Source organism: Rhodnius prolixus, unplaced genomic scaffold (genome assembly GCF_049639745.1).
Source record: "Rhodnius prolixus isolate KJV_2025 unplaced genomic scaffold, Rpr scaffold_8, whole genome shotgun sequence".
Taxonomy (NCBI): Eukaryota; Metazoa; Arthropoda; class Insecta; order Hemiptera; family Reduviidae; genus Rhodnius; species Rhodnius prolixus.
In genome coordinates this window covers 27017213-27037478 of record NW_027411593.1, presented here as the reverse complement: position 1 = coordinate 27037478, position 20266 = coordinate 27017213, and positions in this window count along the sequence as shown.

Below are 20266 nucleotides of genomic sequence, written 5' to 3'. Positions count from 1 at the left end.
AAAATTCCATATCAATATGTGGTTCACAGTGTAAGATATAGAACGGCCATAATTTTACAGAATTTCATGACCCAAAAAATTTTCAACCATTTATATCTTCTACCTTTTTAGATCTGTGCACAAAATAACTATAGTTTATAATTGAGAAAAACAAAGTGTACAAGAGAACAAAATTCCATATCAATACGTGGTTCACAGTGGAAGATATAGAACGGCCATAATTTTACAGAATTTCATGACCCAAAAAATTTTCAACCATTTATATCTTCTACCTTTTTAGATCTGTGCACAAAATAACTATAGTTTATAATTGAGAAAAACAAAGTGTACAAGAGAATAAAATTCCATATCAATACGTGGTTCACAGTGGGAGATATAGAACGGCCATAATTTTACAGAATTTCATGACCCAAAAAATTTTCAACCATTTATATCTTCTACCTTTTTAGATCTGTGCTCAAAATAACTATAGTTTATAATTGAGAAAAACAAAGTGTACAAGAGAAAAAAATTTCATACGAATACGTGGTTCACAGTGGGAAATATAGAACGGCCATAATTTTACAGAATTTCATGACCCAAAAAATTTTCAACCATTTATATCTTCTACCTTTTTAGATCTGTGCACAAAATAACTATAGTTTATAATTGAGAAAAACAAAGTGTACAAGAGAACAAAATTCCATATCAATATGAGGTTCACAGTGGAAGATATAGAACGGCCATAATTTTACAGAATTCCATGACCCAAAAAATTTTCAACCATTTATATCTTCTACCTTTTTAGATCTGTGCACAAAATAACTATAGTTTATAATTGAGAAAAACAAAGTGTACAAGAGAACAAAATTCCATATCAATACGTGGTTCACAGTGGAAGATATAGAACGGCCATAACTTTACAGAATTTCATGACCCAAAAAATTTTCAACCATTTATATCTTCTACCTTTTTAGATCTGTGCACAAAATAACTATAGTTTATAATTGAGAAAAACAAAGTGTACAAGAGAATAAAATTCCATATCAATACGTGGTTCACAGTGGAAGATATAGAACGGCCATAATTTCACAGAATTTCATGACCCAAAAAATTTTCAACCATTTATATCTTCTACCTTTTTAGATCTGTGCACAAAATAAGTATAGTTTATAATTGAGAAAAACAAAGTGTACAAGAGAACAAAATTCCATATCAATATGTAGTTCACAGTGTAAGATATAGAACGGCCATAATTTTACAGAATTTCATGACCCAAAAAATTTTCAACCATTTATATCTTCTACCTTTTTAGATCTGTGCACAAAATAACTATAGTTTATAATTGAGAAAAACAAAGTGTACAAGAGAACAAAATTCCATATCAATACGTGGTTCACAGTGGAAGATATAGAACGGCCATAATTTTACAGAATTTCATGACCCAAAAAATTTTCAACCATTTATATCTTCTACCTTTTTAGATCTGTGCACAAAATAACTATAGTTTATAATTGAGAAAAACAAAGTGTACAAGAGAATAAAATTCCATATCAATACGTGGTTCACAGTGGGAGATATAGAACGGCCATAATTTTACAGAATTTCATGACCCAAAAAATTTTCAACCATTTATATCTTCTACCTTTTTAGATCTGTGCTCAAAATAACTATAGTTTATAATTGAGAAAAACAAAGTGTACAAGAGAACAAAATTTCATACGAATACGTGGTTCACAGTGGGAAATATAGAACGGCCATAATTTTACAGAATTTCATGACCCAAAAAGTTTTCAACCATTTATATCTTCTACCTTTTTAGATCTGTGCACAAAATAACTATAGTTTATAATTGAGAAAAACAAAGTGTACAAGAGAACAAAATTCCATATCAATATGAGGTTCACAGTGGAAGATATAGAACGGCCATAATTTTACAGAATTCCATGACCCAAAAAATTTTCAACCATTTATATCTTCTACCTTTTTAGATCTGTGCACAAAATAACTATAGTTTATAATTGAGAAAAACAAAGTGTACAAGAGAACAAAATTCCATATCAATACGTGGTTCACAGTGGAAGATATAGAACGGCCATAACTTTACAGAATTTCATGACCCAAAAAATTTTCAACCATTTATATCTTCTACCTTTTTAGATCTGTGCACAAAATAACTATAGTTTATAATTGAGAAAAACAAAGTGTACAAGAGAATAAAATTCCATATCAATACGTGGTTCACAGTGGAAGATATAGAACGGCCATAATTTTACAGAATTTCATGACCCAAAAAATTTTCAACCATTTATATCTTCTACCTTTTTAGATCTGTGCACAAAATAACTATAGTTTATAATTGAGAAAAACAAAGTGTACAAGAGAACAAAATTTCATACGAATACGTGGTTCACAGTGGGAAATATAGAACGGTCCTAATTTTACAGAATTTCATGACCCAAAAAATTTTCAACCATTTATATCTTCTACCTTTTTAGATCTGTGCACAAAATAACTATAGTTTATAATTGAGAAAAACAAAGTGTACAAGAGAACAAAATTCCATATCAATATGTGGTTCACAGTGGAAGATATAGAACGGCCATAATTTTACAGAATTTCATGACCCAAAAAATTTTCAACCATTTATATCTTCTACCTTTTTAGATCTGTGCACAAAATAACTATAGTTAATAATTGAGAAAAACAAAGTGTACAAGAGAACAAAATTCCATATCAATATGTGGTTCACAGTGGGAAATATAGAACGGCCATAATTTTACAGAATTTCATGACCCAAAAAATTTTCAACCATTTATATCTTCTACCTTTTTAGATCTGTGCACAAAATAACTATAGTTTATAATTGAGAAAAACAAAGTGTACAAGAGAACAAAATTCCATATCAATATGTGGTTCACAGTGGAAGATATAGAACGGCCATAATTTTACAGAATTTCATGACCCAAAAAATTTTCAACCATTTATATCTTCTACCTTTTTAGATCTGTGCTCAAAATAACTATAGTTTATAATTGAGAAAAACAAAGTGTACAAGAGAACAAAATTTCATACGAATACGTGGTTCACAGTGGGAAATATAGAACAGTCCTAATTTTACAGAATTTCATGACCCAAAAAATTTTCAACCATTTATATCTTCTACCTTTTTAGATCTGTGCTCAAAATAACTATAGTTTATAATTGAGAAAAACAAAGTGTACAAGAGAACAAAATTTCATACGAATACGTGGTTCACAGTGGGAAATATAGAACGGTCCTAATTTTACAGAATTTCATGACCCAAAAAATTTTCAACCATTTATATCTTCTACCTTTTTAGATCTGTGCACAAAATAACTATAGTTTATAATTGAGAAAAACAAAGTGTACAAGAGAACAAAATTCCATATCAATATGAGGTTCACAGTGGAAGATATAGAACGGCCATAATTTTACAGAATTTCATGACCCAAAAAATTTTCAACCATTTATATCTTCTACCTTTTTAGATCTGTGCACAAAATAACTATAGTTTATAATTGAGAAAAACAAAGTGTACAAGAGAACAAAATTCCATATCAATACGTGGTTCACAGTAGGAAATATAGAACGGTCCTAATTTTACAGAATTTCATGACCCAAAAAATTTTCAACCATTTATATCTTCTACCTTTTTAGATCTGTGCACAAAATAACTATAGTTTATAATTGAGAAAAACAAAGTTTACAAGAGAACAAAATTTCATACGAATACGTGGTTCACAGTGGGAAATATAGAACGGTCCTAATTTTACAGAATTTCATGACCCAAAAAATTTTCAACCATTTATATCTTCTACCTTTTAAGATCTGTGCACAAAATAACTATAGTTTATAATTAAGAAAAACAAAGTGTACAAGAGAACAAAATTCCATATCAATATGTGGTTCACAGTGGAAGATATAGAACGGCCATAATTTTAAAGAATTTCATGACCCAAAAAATTTTCAACCATTTATATCTTCTACCTTTTTAGATCTGTGCACAAAATAACTATAGTTTATAATTGAGAAAAACAAAGTGTACAAGAGAACAAAATTCCATATCAATATGTGGTTCACAGTGTAAGATATAGAACGGCCATAATTTTACAGAATTTCATGACCCAAAAAATTTTCAACCATTTATATCTTCTACCTTTTTAGATCTGTGCACAAAATAACTATACTTTATAATTGAGAAAAACAAAGTGTACAAGAGAACAAAATTCCATATCAATACGTGGTTCACAGTGGAAGATATAGAACGGCCATAATTTTACAGAATTTCATGACCCAAAAAATTTTCAACCATTTATATCTTCTACCTTTTTAGATCTGTGCACAAAATAACTATAGTTTATAATTGAGAAAAACAAAGTGTACAAGAGAATAAAATTCCATATCAATACGTGGTTCACAGTGGGAGATATAGAACGGCCATAATTTTACAGAATTTCATGACCCAAAAAATTTTCAACCATTTATATCTTCTACCTTTTTAGATCTGTGCACAAAATAACTATAGTTTATAATTGAGAAAAACAAAGTGTACAAGAGAACAAAATTCCATATCAATACGTGGTTCACAGTGGAAGATATAGAACGGCCATAACTTTACAGAATTTCATGACCCAAAAAATTTTCAACCATTTATATCTTCTACCTTTTTAGATCTGTGCACAAAATAACTATAGTTTATAATTGAGAAAAACAAAGTGTACAAGAGAATAAAATTCCATATCAATACGTGGTTCACAGTGGAAGATATAGAACGGCCATAATTTTACAGAATTTCATGACCCAAAAAATTTTCAACCATTTATATCTTCTACCTTTTTAGATCTGTGCACAAAATAACTATAGTTTATAATTGAGAAAAACAAAGTGTACAAGAGAACAAAATTTCATACGAATACGTGGTTCACAGTGGGAAATATAGAACGGTCCTAATTTTACAGAATTTCATGACCCAAAAAATTTTCAACCATTTATATCTTCTACCTTTTTAGATCTGTGCACAAAATAACTATAGTTTATAATTAAGAAAAACAAAGTGTACAAGAGAACAAAATTTCATACGAATACGTGGTTCATAGTGGGAAATATAGAACGGTCCTAATTTTACAGAATTTCATGACCCAAAAAATTTTCAACCCTTTATATCTTCTACCTTTTTAGATCTGTGCACAAAATAACTATAGTTTATAATTGAGAAAAACAAAGTGTACAAGAGAACAAAATTCCATATCAATACGTGGTTCACAGTGGAAGATATAGAACGGCCATAATTTTACAGAATTTCATGACCCAAAAAATTTTCAACCATTTATATCTTCTTCCTTTTTAGATCTGTGCACAAAATAACTATAGTTTATAATTGAGAAAAACAAAGTTTACAAGAGAACAAAATTTCATACGAATACGTGGTTCACAGTGGGAAATATAGAACGGTCCTAATTTTACAGAATTTCATGACCCAAAAAATTTTCAACCATTTATATCTTCTACCTTTTAAGATCTGTGCACAAAATAACTATAGTTTATAATTAAGAAAAACAAAGTGTACAAGAGAACAAAATTCCATATCAATATGTGGTTCACAGTGGAAGATATAGAACGGCCATAATTTTAAAGAATTTCATGACCCAAAAAATTTTCAACCATTTATATCTTCTACCTTTTTAGATCTGTGCACAAAATAACTATAGTTTATAATTGAGAAAAACAAAGTGTACAAGAGAACAAAATTCCATATCAATATGTGGTTCACAGTGTAAGATATAGAACGGCCATAATTTTACAGAATTTCATGACCCAAAAAATTTTCAACCATTTATATCTTCTACCTTTTTAGATCTGTGCACAAAATAACTATAGTTTATAATTGAGAAAAACAAAGTGTACAAGAGAACAAAATTCCATATCAATACGTGGTTCACAGTGGAAGATATAGAACGGCCATAATTTTACAGAATTTCATGACCCAAAAAATTTTCAACCATTTATATCTTCTACCTTTTTAGATCTGTGCACAAAATAACTATAGTTTATAATTGAGAAAAACAAAGTGTACAAGAGAACAAAATTCCATATCAATATGTGGTTCACAGTGGAAGATATAGAACGGCCATAATTTTAAAGAATTTCATGACCCAAAAAATTTTCAACCATTTATATCTTCTACCTTTTTAGATCTGTGCACAAAATAACTATAGTTTATAATTGAGAAAAACAAAGTGTACAAGAGAACAAAATTCCATATCAATATGTGGTTCACAGTGTAAGATATAGAACGGCCATAATTTTACAGAATTTCATGACCCAAAAAATTTTCAACCATTTATATCTTCTACCTTTTTAGATCTGTGCACAAAATAACTATAGTTTATAATTGAGAAAAACAAAGTGTACAAGAGAACAAAATTCCATATCAATACGTGGTTCACAGTGGAAGATATAGAACGGCCATAATTTTACAGAATTTCATGACCCAAAAAATTTTCAACCATTTATATCTTCTACCTTTTTAGATCTGTGCACAAAATAACTATAGTTTATAATTGAGAAAAACAAAGTGTACAAGAGAATAAAATTCCATATCAATACGTGGTTCACAGTGGGAGATATAGAACGGCCATAATTTTACAGAATTTCATGACCCAAAAAATTTTCAACCATTTATATCTTCTACCTTTTTAGATCTGTGCTCAAAATAACTATAGTTTATAATTGAGAAAAACAAAGTGTACAAGAGAAAAAAATTTCATACGAATACGTGGTTCACAGTGGGAAATATAGAACGGCCATAATTTTACAGAATTTCATGACCCAAAAAATTTTCAACCATTTATATCTTCTACCTTTTTAGATCTGTGCACAAAATAACTATAGTTTATAATTGAGAAAAACAAAGTGTACAAGAGAACAAAATTCCATATCAATATGAGGTTCACAGTGGAAGATATAGAACGGCCATAATTTTACAGAATTCCATGACCCAAAAAATTTTCAACCATTTATATCTTCTACCTTTTTAGATCTGTGCACAAAATAACTATAGTTTATAATTGAGAAAAACAAAGTGTACAAGAGAACAAAATTCCATATCAATACGTGGTTCACAGTGGAAGATATAGAACGGCCATAACTTTACAGAATTTCATGACCCAAAAAATTTTCAACCATTTATATCTTCTACCTTTTTAGATCTGTGCACAAAATAACTATAGTTTATAATTGAGAAAAACAAAGTGTACAAGAGAATAAAATTCCATATCAATACGTGGTTCACAGTGGAAGATATAGAACGGCCATAATTTCACAGAATTTCATGACCCAAAAAATTTTCAACCATTTATATCTTCTACCTTTTTAGATCTGTGCACAAAATAACTATAGTTTATAATTGAGAAAAACAAAGTGTACAAGAGAACAAAATTCCATATCAATATGTAGTTCACAGTGTAAGATATAGAACGGCCATAATTTTACAGAATTTCATGACCCAAAAAATTTTCAACCATTTATATCTTCTACCTTTTTAGATCTGTGCACAAAATAACTATAGTTTATAATTGAGAAAAACAAAGTGTACAAGAGAACAAAATTCCATATCAATACGTGGTTCACAGTGGAAGATATAGAACGGCCATAATTTTACAGAATTTCATGACCCAAAAAATTTTCAACCATTTATATCTTCTACCTTTTTAGATCTGTGCACAAAATAACTATAGTTTATAATTGAGAAAAACAAAGTGTACAAGAGAATAAAATTCCATATCAATACGTGGTTCACAGTGGGAGATATAGAACGGCCATAATTTTACAGAATTTCATGACCCAAAAAATTTTCAACCATTTATATCTTCTACCTTTTTAGATCTGTGCTCAAAATAACTATAGTTTATAATTGAGAAAAACAAAGTGTACAAGAGAACAAAATTTCATACGAATACGTGGTTCACAGTGGGAAATATAGAACGGCCATAATTTTACAGAATTTCATGACCCAAAAATTTTTCAACCATTTATATCTTCTACCTTTTTAGATCTGTGCACAAAATAACTATAGTTTATAATTGAGAAAAACAAAGTGTACAAGAGAACAAAATTCCATATCAATATGAGGTTCACAGTGGAAGATATAGAACGGCCATAATTTTACAGAATTCCATGACCCAAAAAATTTTCAACCATTTATATCTTCTACCTTTTTAGATCTGTGCACAAAATAACTATAGTTTATAATTGAGAAAAACAAAGTGTACAAGAGAACAAAATTCCATATCAATACGTGGTTCACAGTGGATGATATAGAACGGCCATAACTTTACAGAATTTCATGACCCAAAAAATTTTCAACCATTTATATCTTCTACCTTTTTAGATCTGTGCACAAAATAACTATAGTTTATAATTGAGAAAAACAAAGTGTACAAGAGAATAAAATTCCATATCAATACGTGGTTCACAGTGGAAGATATAGAACGGCCATAATTTTACAGAATTTCATGACCCAAAAAATTTTCAACCATTTATATCTTCTACCTTTTTAGATCTGTGCACAAAATAACTATAGTTTATAATTGAGAAAAACAAAGTGTACAAGAGAACAAAATTTCATACGAATACGTGGTTCACAGTGGGAAATATAGAACGGTCCTAATTTTACAGAATTTCATGACCCAAAAAATTTTCAACCATTTATATCTTCTACCTTTTTAGATCTGTGCACAAAATAACTATAGTTTATAATTGAGAAAAACAAAGTGTACAAGAGAACAAAATTCCATATCAATATGTGGTTCACAGTGGAAGATATAGAACGGCCATAATTTTACAGAATTTCATGACCCAAAAAATTTTCAACCATTTATATCTTCTACCTTTTTAGATCTGTGCACAAAATAACTATAGTTAATAATTGAGAAAAACAAAGTGTACAAGAGAACAAAATTCCATATCAATATGTGGTTCACAGTGGGAAATATAGAACGGCCATAATTTTACAGAATTTCATGACCCAAAAAATTTTCAACCATTTATATCTTCTACCTTTTTAGATCTGTGCACAAAATAACTATAGTTTATAATTGAGAAAAACAAAGTGTACAAGAGAACAAAATTCCATATCAATATGTGGTTCACAGTGGAAGATATAGAACGGCCATAATTTTACAGAATTTCATGACCCAAAAAATTTTCAACCATTTATATCTTCTACCTTTTTAGATCTGTGCTCAAAATAACTATAGTTTATAATTGAGAAAAACAAAGTGTACAAGAGAACAAAATTTCATACGAATACGTGGTTCACAGTGGGAAATATAGAACAGTCCTAATTTTACAGAATTTCATGACCCAAAAAATTTTCAACCATTTATATCTTCTACCTTTTTAGATCTGTGCTCAAAATAACTATAGTTTATAATTGAGAAAAACAAAGTGTACAAGAGAACAAAATTTCATACGAATACGTGGTTCACAGTGGGAAATATAGAACGGTCCTAATTTTACAGAATTTCATGACCCAAAAAATTTTCAACCATTTATATCTTCTACCTTTTTAGATCTGTGCACAAAATAACTATAGTTTATAATTGAGAAAAACAAAGTGTACAAGAGAACAAAATTCCATATCAATATGAGGTTCACAGTGGAAGATATAGAACGGCCATAATTTTACAGAATTTCATGACCCAAAAAATTTTCAACCATTTATATCTTCTACCTTTTTAGATCTGTGCACAAAATAACTATAGTTTATAATTGAGAAAAACAAAGTGTACAAGAGAACAAAATTCCATATCAATACGTGGTTCACAGTAGGAAATATAGAACGGTCCTAATTTTACAGAATTTCATGACCCAAAAAATTTTCAACCATTTATATCTTCTACCTTTTTAGATCTGTGCACAAAATAACTATAGTTTATAATTGAGAAAAACAAAGTGTACAAGAGAACAAAATTTCATACGAATACGTGGTTCATAGTGGGAAATATAGAACGGTCCTAATTTTACAGAATTTCATGACCCAAAAAATTTTCAACCCTTTATATCTTCTACCTTTTTAGATCTGTGCACAAAATAACTATAGTTTATAATTGAGAAAAACAAAGTGTACAAGAGAACAAAATTCCATATCAATACGTGGTTCACAGTGGAAGATATAGAACGGCCATAATTTTACAGAATTTCATGACCCAAAAAATTTTCAACCATTTATATCTTCTTCCTTTTTAGATCTGTGCACAAAATAACTATAGTTTATAATTGAGAAAAACAAAGTTTACAAGAGAACAAAATTTCATACGAATACGTGGTTCACAGTGGGAAATATAGAACGGTCCTAATTTTACAGAATTTCATGACCCAAAAAATTTTCAACCATTTATATCTTCTACCTTTTAAGATCTGTGCACAAAATAACTATAGTTTATAATTAAGAAAAACAAAGTGTACAAGAGAACAAAATTCCATATCAATATGTGGTTCACAGTGGAAGATATAGAACGGCCATAATTTTAAAGAATTTCATGACCCAAAAAATTTTCAACCATTTATATCTTCTACCTTTTTAGATCTGTGCACAAAATAACTATAGTTTATAATTGAGAAAAACAAAGTGTTCAAGAGAACAAAATTCCATATCAATATGTGGTTCACAGTGTAAGATATAGAACGGCCATAATTTTACAGAATTTCATGACCCAAAAAATTTTCAACCATTTATATCTTCTACCTTTTTAGATCTGTGCACAAAATAACTATACTTTATAATTGAGAAAAACAAAGTGTACAAGAGAACAAAATTCCATATCAATACGTGGTTCACAGTGGAAGATATAGAACGGCCATAATTTTACAGAATTTCATGACCCAAAAAATTTTCAACCATTTATATCTTCTACCTTTTTAGATCTGTGCACAAAATAACTATAGTTTATAATTGAGAAAAACAAAGTGTACAAGAGAATAAAATTCCATATCAATACGTGGTTCACAGTGGGAGATATAGAACGGCCATAATTTTACAGAATTTCATGACCCAAAAAATTTTCAACCATTTATATCTTCTACCTTTTTAGATCTGTGCACAAAATAACTATAGTTTATAATTGAGAAAAACAAAGTGTACAAGAGAACAAAATTCCATATCAATACGTGGTTCACAGTGGAAGATATAGAACGGCCATAACTTTACAGAATTTCATGACCCAAAAAATTTTCAACCATTTATATCTTCTACCTTTTTAGATCTGTGCACAAAATAACTATAGTTTATAATTGAGAAAAACAAAGTGTACAAGAGAATAAAATTCCATATCAATACGTGGTTCACAGTGGAAGATATAGAACGGCCATAATTTTACAGAATTTCATGACCCAAAAAATTTTCAACCATTTATATCTTCTACCTTTTTAGATCTGTGCACAAAATAACTATAGTTTATAATTGAGAAAAACAAAGTGTACAAGAGAACAAAATTTCATACGAATACGTGGTTCACAGTGGGAAATATAGAACGGTCCTAATTTTACAGAATTTCATGACCCAAAAAATTTTCAACCATTTATATCTTCTACCTTTTTAGATCTGTGCACAAAATAACTATAGTTTATAATTAAGAAAAACAAAGTGTACAAGAGAACAAAATTCCATATCAATATGTGGTTCACAGTGGAAGATATAGAACGGCCATAATTTTAAAGAATTTCATGACCCAAAAAATTTTCAACCATTTATATCTTCTACCTTTTTAGATCTGTGCACAAAATAACTATAGTTTATAATTGAGAAAAACAAAGTGTACAAGAGAACAAAATTCCATATCAATATGTAGTTCACAGTGTAAGATATAGAACGGCCATAATTTTACAGAATTTCATGATCCAAAAAATTTTCAACCATTTATATCTTCTACCTTTTTAGATCTGTGCACAAAATAACTATAGTTTATAATTGAGAAAAACAAAGTGTACAAGAGAACAAAATTCCATATCAATACGTGGTTCACAGTGGAAGATATAGAACGGCCATAATTTTACAGAATTTCATGACCCAAAAAATTTTCAACCATTTATATCTTCTACCTTTTTAGATCTGTGCACAAAATAACTATAGTTTATAATTGAGAAAAACAAAGTGTACAAGAGAATAAAATTCCATATCAATACGTGGTTCACAGTGGGAGATATAGAACGGCCATAATTTTACAGAATTTCATGACCCAAAAAATTTTCAACCATTTATATCTTCTACCTTTTTAGATCTGTGCTCAAAATAACTATAGTTTATAATTGAGAAAAACAAAGTGTACAAGAGAACAAAATTTCATACGAATACGTGGTTCACAGTGGGAAATATAGAACGGCCATAATTTTACAGAATTTCATGACCCAAAAAATTTTCAACCATTTATATCTTCTACCTTTTTAGATCTGTGCACAAAATAACTATAGTTTATAATTGAGAAAAACAAAGTGTACAAGAGAACAAAATTCCATATCAATATGAGGTTCACAGTGGAAGATATAGAACGGCCATAATTTTACAGAATTCCATGACCCAAAAAATTTTCAACCATTTATATCTTCTACCTTTTTAGATCTGTGCACAAAATAACTATAGTTTATAATTGAGAAAAACAAAGTGTACAAGAGAACAAAATTCCATATCAATACGTGGTTCACAGTGGAAGATATAGAACGGCCATAACTTTACAGAATTTCATGACCCAAAAAATTTTCAACCATTTATATCTTCTACCTTTTTAGATCTGTGCACAAAATAACTATAGTTTATAATTGAGAAAAACAAAGTGTACAAGAGAATAAAATTCCATATCAATACGTGGTTCACAGTGGAAGATATAGAACGGCCATAATTTTACAGAATTTCATGACCCAAAAAATTTTCAACCATTTATATCTTCTACCTTTTTAGATCTGTGCACAAAATAACTATAGTTTATAATTGAGAAAAACAAAGTGTACAAGAGAACAAAATTTCATACGAATACGTGGTTCACAGTGGGAAATATAGAACGGTCCTAATTTTACAGAATTTCATGACCCAAAAAATTTTCAACCATTTATATCTTCTACCTTTTTAGATCTGTGCACAAAATAACTATAGTTTATAATTGAGAAAAACAAAGTGTACAAGAGAACAAAATTCCATATCAATATGTGGTTCACAGTGGAAGATATAGAACGGCCATAATTTTACAGAATTTCATGACCCAAAAAATTTTCAACCATTTATATCTTCTACCTTTTTAGATCTGTGCACAAAATAACTATAGTTAATAATTGAGAAAAACAAAGTGTACAAGAGAACAAAATTCCATATCAATATGTGGTTCACAGTGGGAAATATAGAACGGCCATAATTTTACAGAATTTCATGACCCAAAAAATTTTCAACCATTTATATCTTCTACCTTTTTAGATCTGTGCACAAAATAACTATAGTTTATAATTGAGAAAAACAAAGTGTACAAGAGAACAAAATTCCATATCAATATGTGGTTCACAGTGGAAGATATAGAACGGCCATAATTTTACAGAATTTCATGACCCAAAAAATTTTCAACCATTTATATCTTCTACCTTTTTAGATCTGTGCTCAAAATAACTATAGTTTATAATTGAGAAAAACAAAGTGTACAAGAGAACAAAATTTCATACGAATACGTGGTTCACAGTGGGAAATATAGAACAGTCCTAATTTTACAGAATTTCATGACCCAAAAAATTTTCAACCATTTATATCTTCTACCTTTTTAGATCTGTGCTCAAAATAACTATAGTTTATAATTGAGAAAAACAAAGTGTACAAGAGAACAAAATTTCATACGAATACGTGGTTCACAGTGGGAAATATAGAACGGTCCTAATTTTACAGAATTTCATGACCCAAAAAATTTTCAACCATTTATATCTTCTACCTTTTTAGATCTGTGCACAAAATAACTATAGTTTATAATTGAGAAAAACAAAGTGTACAAGAGAACAAAATTCCATATCAATATGAGGTTCACAGTGGAAGATATAGAACGGCCATAATTTTACAGAATTTCATGACCCAAAAAATTTTCAACCATTTATATCTTCTACCTTTTTAGATCTGTGCACAAAATAACTATAGTTTATAATTGAGAAAAACAAAGTGTACAAGAGAACAAAATTCCATATCAATACGTGGTTCACAGTGGAAGATATAGAACGGCCATAATTTTACAGAATTTCATGACCCAAAAAATTTTCAACCATTTATATCTTCTACCTTTTTAGATCTGTGCACAAAATAACTATAGTTTATAATTGAGAAAAACAAAGTGTACAAGAGAACAAAATTCCATATCAATATGTGGTTCACAGTGGAAGATATAGAACGGCCATAATTTTAAAGAATTTCATGACCCAAAAAATTTTCAATCATTTATATCTTCTACCTTTTTAGATCTGTGCACAAAATAACTATAGTTTATAATTGAGAAAAACAAAGTGTACAAGAGAACAAAATTTCATACGAATACGTGGTTCACAGTGGGAAATATAGAACGGTCCTAATTTTACAGAATTTCATGACCCAAAAAATTTTCAACCCTTTATATCTTCTACCTTTTTAGAAATGGGTTAATTACTGAAAAAAAGTAGATTTGATTGAATACGTGTTTTATATTTTTTTGAAATTTCCCGCCGTTTAAACAAAAGTGGGCGGAACACATAACTCTGGTCACCTTGTTCATACGTCTATTGAGTCGCCAACTAGGTTAAATGTGAGTGTAAGGTAGTCCTATCTAAGTAAAGTGAGTGGTAAACTTGGTTAAATGTGAGAGTAAGGTGGTCCTAAGTCTAGTGAGTGGTAAATATGGTTAAATGTGAGTGTAAGGTGGTCCTATCTAAGTATAGTGAGTGGTAAACATGGTTAAATGTGAGTGTGAGGTGGTCCTATCTAAGTCTAGTGAGTGGTAAACATGGTTAAATGTGAGTGTAAGGTGGTCCTATGTAAGTCTTGAGAGTCACCAACATGGTATAGATGAGACACCAGACTGGTAGAATGAAGGTGCCAAGTTTGGGAAAGGTGATAATATTGATAGAGAAGAGGCACCAGCTAGGCGGAATAAAGATGCATTGGTCCAATTCTGGTTTAACCATTGGCAATGTTTGGTTTTAAAAATTTAATCTCTCAAATTTTGATTAAATTAAAAAATTTAATCGTCCAAAGTGATTAAAACTAAATTTGGAATTTAATTCAATCAATTAAAATTCTGATTATTTAATTTTAATCTTAATTTTTAGTTATGATTAAAAATTTTAATTGATTAAATTCCGATTAAATTAAAAGTGAATTTAATTTTAATCAACTAATTTTGGCCGAATAAATTTTTTAATTTTAATCATGATTAAAATTAAATTTCGGTTTAATTCAATTGTTTTTTAATTGATTAAATTTTTGCCCAACTCTGAACTAAATGTAATAAATCTGTCAAAATACTGGCCATCAAGATGATTTTAATACTATAGTAGGAACATTGCCTGAACTGAAATAGCGTTTTTATTTTCCAACAAGCTGCAACCCACATGGTTCTTGTCTTAAACTAGGATAAGACTAAGTATATGTTCGTTGAATGGTCGGTCAGGAAACGCAAATAAGCTTTGATTACTTTTAAAAAGAGTGAGAATTCATTTACCTTGGCTCGCAATAGTAATAATTAAATAGGAGAATCATCGCTACAAATAGATATTACTTTGGCCTAATTAAGTACCAGAAGAGCAAAACAAAAATCAGGTTTTCTAAGACTGGAACAACAGTGGAGCGGCGAGCAAAAACGGGATGATAGTTGCTTCAAATCAAAGAGACCGACGAGCAGCGAGCATGCACATAGTGACGAGTTTAGTCGCGTTCTCCTTTCGACGAGACATGATGGAGGAATTATTTCTATACGAAAATTCTTCCTTGAAAAATTTGATATTTACAGCATCTTAGAAGCAGAAGCTGCTTAGTGTTCATGATATAAACAGGACTAAACATGAACATGGTGAATCCCATCACTTGTACCAACAACTAAGGCAGCATCCTGGCAAGTTTCATGCGTATTTTCGAATGTCTATTTCAACATTTAATTACATACAACCAGTGTGGAAGGCATGCTAATCAAGAAAAAGGACTAATTTCAATGTTAACCCCATTAACCCTGTCCTATTTCTTAACCAATACAAATCGGTTGAGATGTAGAAGATCCTTTTGGTCCCACAGAGGTTTCTTTAAAAAAAACTACCCCAATAAATGCAGCAATATCCATTTTAACCTTGAAAATTGAGCGCGATGAGTGCGAAGAAATCAAACATGTCACAACGCGTTGCTCTACTCTCTCTTGGTAGCGTTGCTCTATCTTCGCGTTGCTCTATCTTCGCTTTGCTCCCCACTATGCGCGGTCCCATATGATAACTTGTTTTTGTTTTCGTCGCTTTGATCGCCGCTTCACTATGTTTCCAACCTAAGACTATTATTCGCCGAGTAGTGGACTTATGCTACGCAGACTTTGATTATGCTCTTTGTGATCAAAAAGAAAAAGCTCTACGCATATTTGGCGGCATAAGTGACGGGTTTATTTGATGAATGAGAAAAAACAAAGCAAGAAGAAGTGCGCGGAGTAGTGTACGATTAATTGGTGTCGAGGCTAAGCAAGGAATATGGTGATTATTGGAGAAGGAAGGGCCAAGGAATATCCTGGCTGAAGGAATGGGTACGTTAAAGGAAAGTCAGCAGACTCAAACTTAGATATATTGATGGTTTGAGCGATTTAGAGAAATCTGTAACGTGAGCTTGGAGAACAGCTGCCCTAGTGACTTCTGGGTTGAGGAGACCAGAACAGGGTCCCAGTAGTATTCTCAGAGATAGATTAGCTTCATGAAACACAATGATTTTGACTAAGTTTGGGATGTTCGCATTCAGAAATGTTCTTTTGTGACAAGAAGCGGGTAGAACAAAGTTTACGAGTTGGGATGTCCTTTGCAAACAAAAATTTTGCTGTTAAAATGAATCGAAACTTATTTCCATTAGTCTTTTTTCTTTTATTTTCTTCCATAACGGCTCCAATAATGTACAGTTGACTAAGAAACCTTAAAAATTGGTATTTTATTGATACACGAGTGAAATCAATCTTGTATTATTTCATTCCAATCCTTTAAAAACAATTATTTACAACTAAATAGGCTAGCGGCACCTGGACGCAAGCTGCTGCTAATGGCTACTTTATAAACTTTAGATTAGAAAAACACACTTTAATTATTGAATAATATCTTTTTGTGTTCTTTGTCAAAAATATGAGAATATCTATTTAAATAAAAAAAAGAAAAAGATAACTAAAATATGGATTGAAGAAGTAGTATTAATAATTCGGATCTTTCCTACTTTAATACAATAAATTGCCAAAAATAAAAGGTATTGATGAAGTTGGTAGCACTAAATTATACTACATTGCAGTCATAGTTAAGAATTGTAGTTGGCAGGAATGTTTTCCTACTCTGACAACAGTTTATCACCTTTGTCTGATGGTCAGGTCAGTATACACACGTGGAGTTTTATGACGGGACAGAAATGAGACGCACCTTAGGCGGAACACAGGGAGATGGTACAGCTAGCAGGCACTACCAGCTCACGGCATTTCAGTTCAGCCCTTCTACATAAATTCCTTTGGCCGTTTCCTCTCTCACTTCTACCCTCGAAGTTCTCTACTGCTGAAATCCTGCCGAATAATGAAGATTCAGGTTGGGTAAAATTTATTACATACCTAACGTTCCAAATGTGTGTTTATTGAATTGTGATATATGCAAAGTTAACCATCTAAAAATGGCTGGTGTATATTTTAATTTCCTCGCTTTATGCTGGAACTGACGAATTGCAAAATAAAAAGAAGCATGCTATAATAAATTATGATTTCAAAGTGAGTTTTATGTAATCATTTACTAGCTTCAGGCCAAATACTTCCGCCTGCAAAAATGGGAATTTATTTACTTTAAATCCCCCATACTAGACCTAAAAGAACAGAACTAAACAGACGTTATCGACTACTTAAAAGACGATAGATCAAAACTCTCTCTGGACAACAAAAGACTGATTTATACTTCTATTTTAAAACTTATCTGGGCTTATGGAATAGAGCTGTGGGGTTCAACCAAACGCTCCAATCTCCCAAGGGTTCAATTGCTACAATCTAAAATACTTCGAACTATTGTAAACGCTCCATTTTGCCGGTTCTCTCTTTACAGCGAGCTGTAAGAAGCTCCTAGGAAGAGATAATCTAAGTCAGTATGGGAGTCCAGTATGCTAACCGCATAGCTAATTATTAGAATTAATTTGAATTTGTATGATCGGTATGCATTTCTACCATGTGATTTTTTTGGCTTTTTTACATATGTGGTGTTAATATCTTTGTATATTTCAGTTACATTCTATTCTAGCTGAACCTTTCGTTTTTTTTTATGAAATCCAACAGGTTACGGGCCCAGGACATTTAGAATAGAAGGACAATTAATCGGAGTGTTTGCGTTTAAGTTTTGCTTTGCACTGTGTATTTTCGGATCTTTTTTTTTTTTTTTGTTTTGGCAATGGATTCGCGAGGAATTATTGACAAATTGTTGGGCCAGTCAAATTGGAAAGACTGGAAGTTCCAGGTGAGGATCCAATTACAATGTAACGATGCAGGCTATAGATTGCACACTTTTAAAGCCGACACAACTGCCACTTAAAGCTACATCTAAAGATGTAGAAGAATATAATAAAAGTTTGATTGCTTATAACAGAATAGAGTACTATGCTCAAGGTTTGATTGCTTCGAGTGTAACGCCTGAAGTAAAGAAACTTATTAATATGTGTACTACATCAAAACACATGTGGGATAAGCTACACAGCATTTATGAGCAGCGTACTGAGCAGCGTCAGGATCGGTTGTTTAATGAATTTTTTGGCATAAGAGAAAAGGATACATCCGATAATATTGCGGGGCATATAGCCAGGCTCGAAAAGTTGTGGGAGGAGTTGAAGGACGAGACGTGGAAGGAAGATAAGGTAAAACTTCCAGATTCCCTGTTTTTGAATAGAGTGCTAAACACATTGCCTGGTCAATATTTTGAATTTATTAATGCCTGGGAGTCCGTGTCCAAGAAGGACCGTACCATTGACTTATTAAGGGAGCGATTATGCACGGTTGAATTGCGGTTCAATGAGAGGTCCAATGTGTGCTCGGGTGATGTACAGAAAGACTCCGTGGCATTGGTAGTATCAAAATATTGACCAGGCAATGTGTTTAGCACTCTATTCAAAAACAGGGAATCTGGAAGTTTTACCTTATCTTCCTTCCACGTCTCGTCCTATTGTCATGACAAAGACGGTTTTAGAGTTTGGATTCCCCAGAGAAATGATGTAATTACCAGTCGCGACGTGGTGTTTAAAAATGAAGAAGCAAGTTTATGTTCTGCAGAAAGTAAGATACTAGAAGAACGCCTGGAAGAAGAGACTGGTCCTGATCATGTGTATATTCCGGTTCCTACGATTGGCAATATGGAACAAGTTTCCACAGTTGATGATGAGATGGTTGAAGAAATGTCGAGCCCCAAAAGACTGAGACACCACTAAGAACTTCTCCTCAAGCAAATTTGGCTAATAAGCTGGACAGCCTCCAAGTATGGCATGAGCGTTTGAGTCATCAAAACAAGAAAGTTTTTAAATGAAAATGGCGTGAATTTTGTCGATGATGATTTCTTTTGTGAGGCTTGTCTTTACGGCAAACAGAGCCGCATGAGTTATGGGCAACGAACCGTGAAACCCATGAAACCTGGCGAACTTGTGCATGCGGATGTATGTGGCCCTATGCCAGTCGCATCCTTGGGTGGATCACAATATTTTTTAATACTCAAAGATGACTACAGTAAGTATAGGAGTGTCTATTTCCTTAAACGAAAGTCTGAAGTATCAGATAAATTGAAAATTTTTTTAGCCGAAGTTCGTACACGCGGTCACACATTGAAGGAGGTGCTGACGGATGGGGGTACTGAATTCAACAATGGTGATGTTAAGGAAATTATTGAGAAGGCGGGCTTGTCTCATCGGGTGACGATGCCCTACTCGCCGGAACAATGCGGTGGCGCAGAGAGAGAAAATCGCACAATAGTTGAAGCTGCACGAAGTATGATACATGCCAAAGGGTTACCGGAGAGTCTGTGGGCTGAAGCTGTTAATACTGCC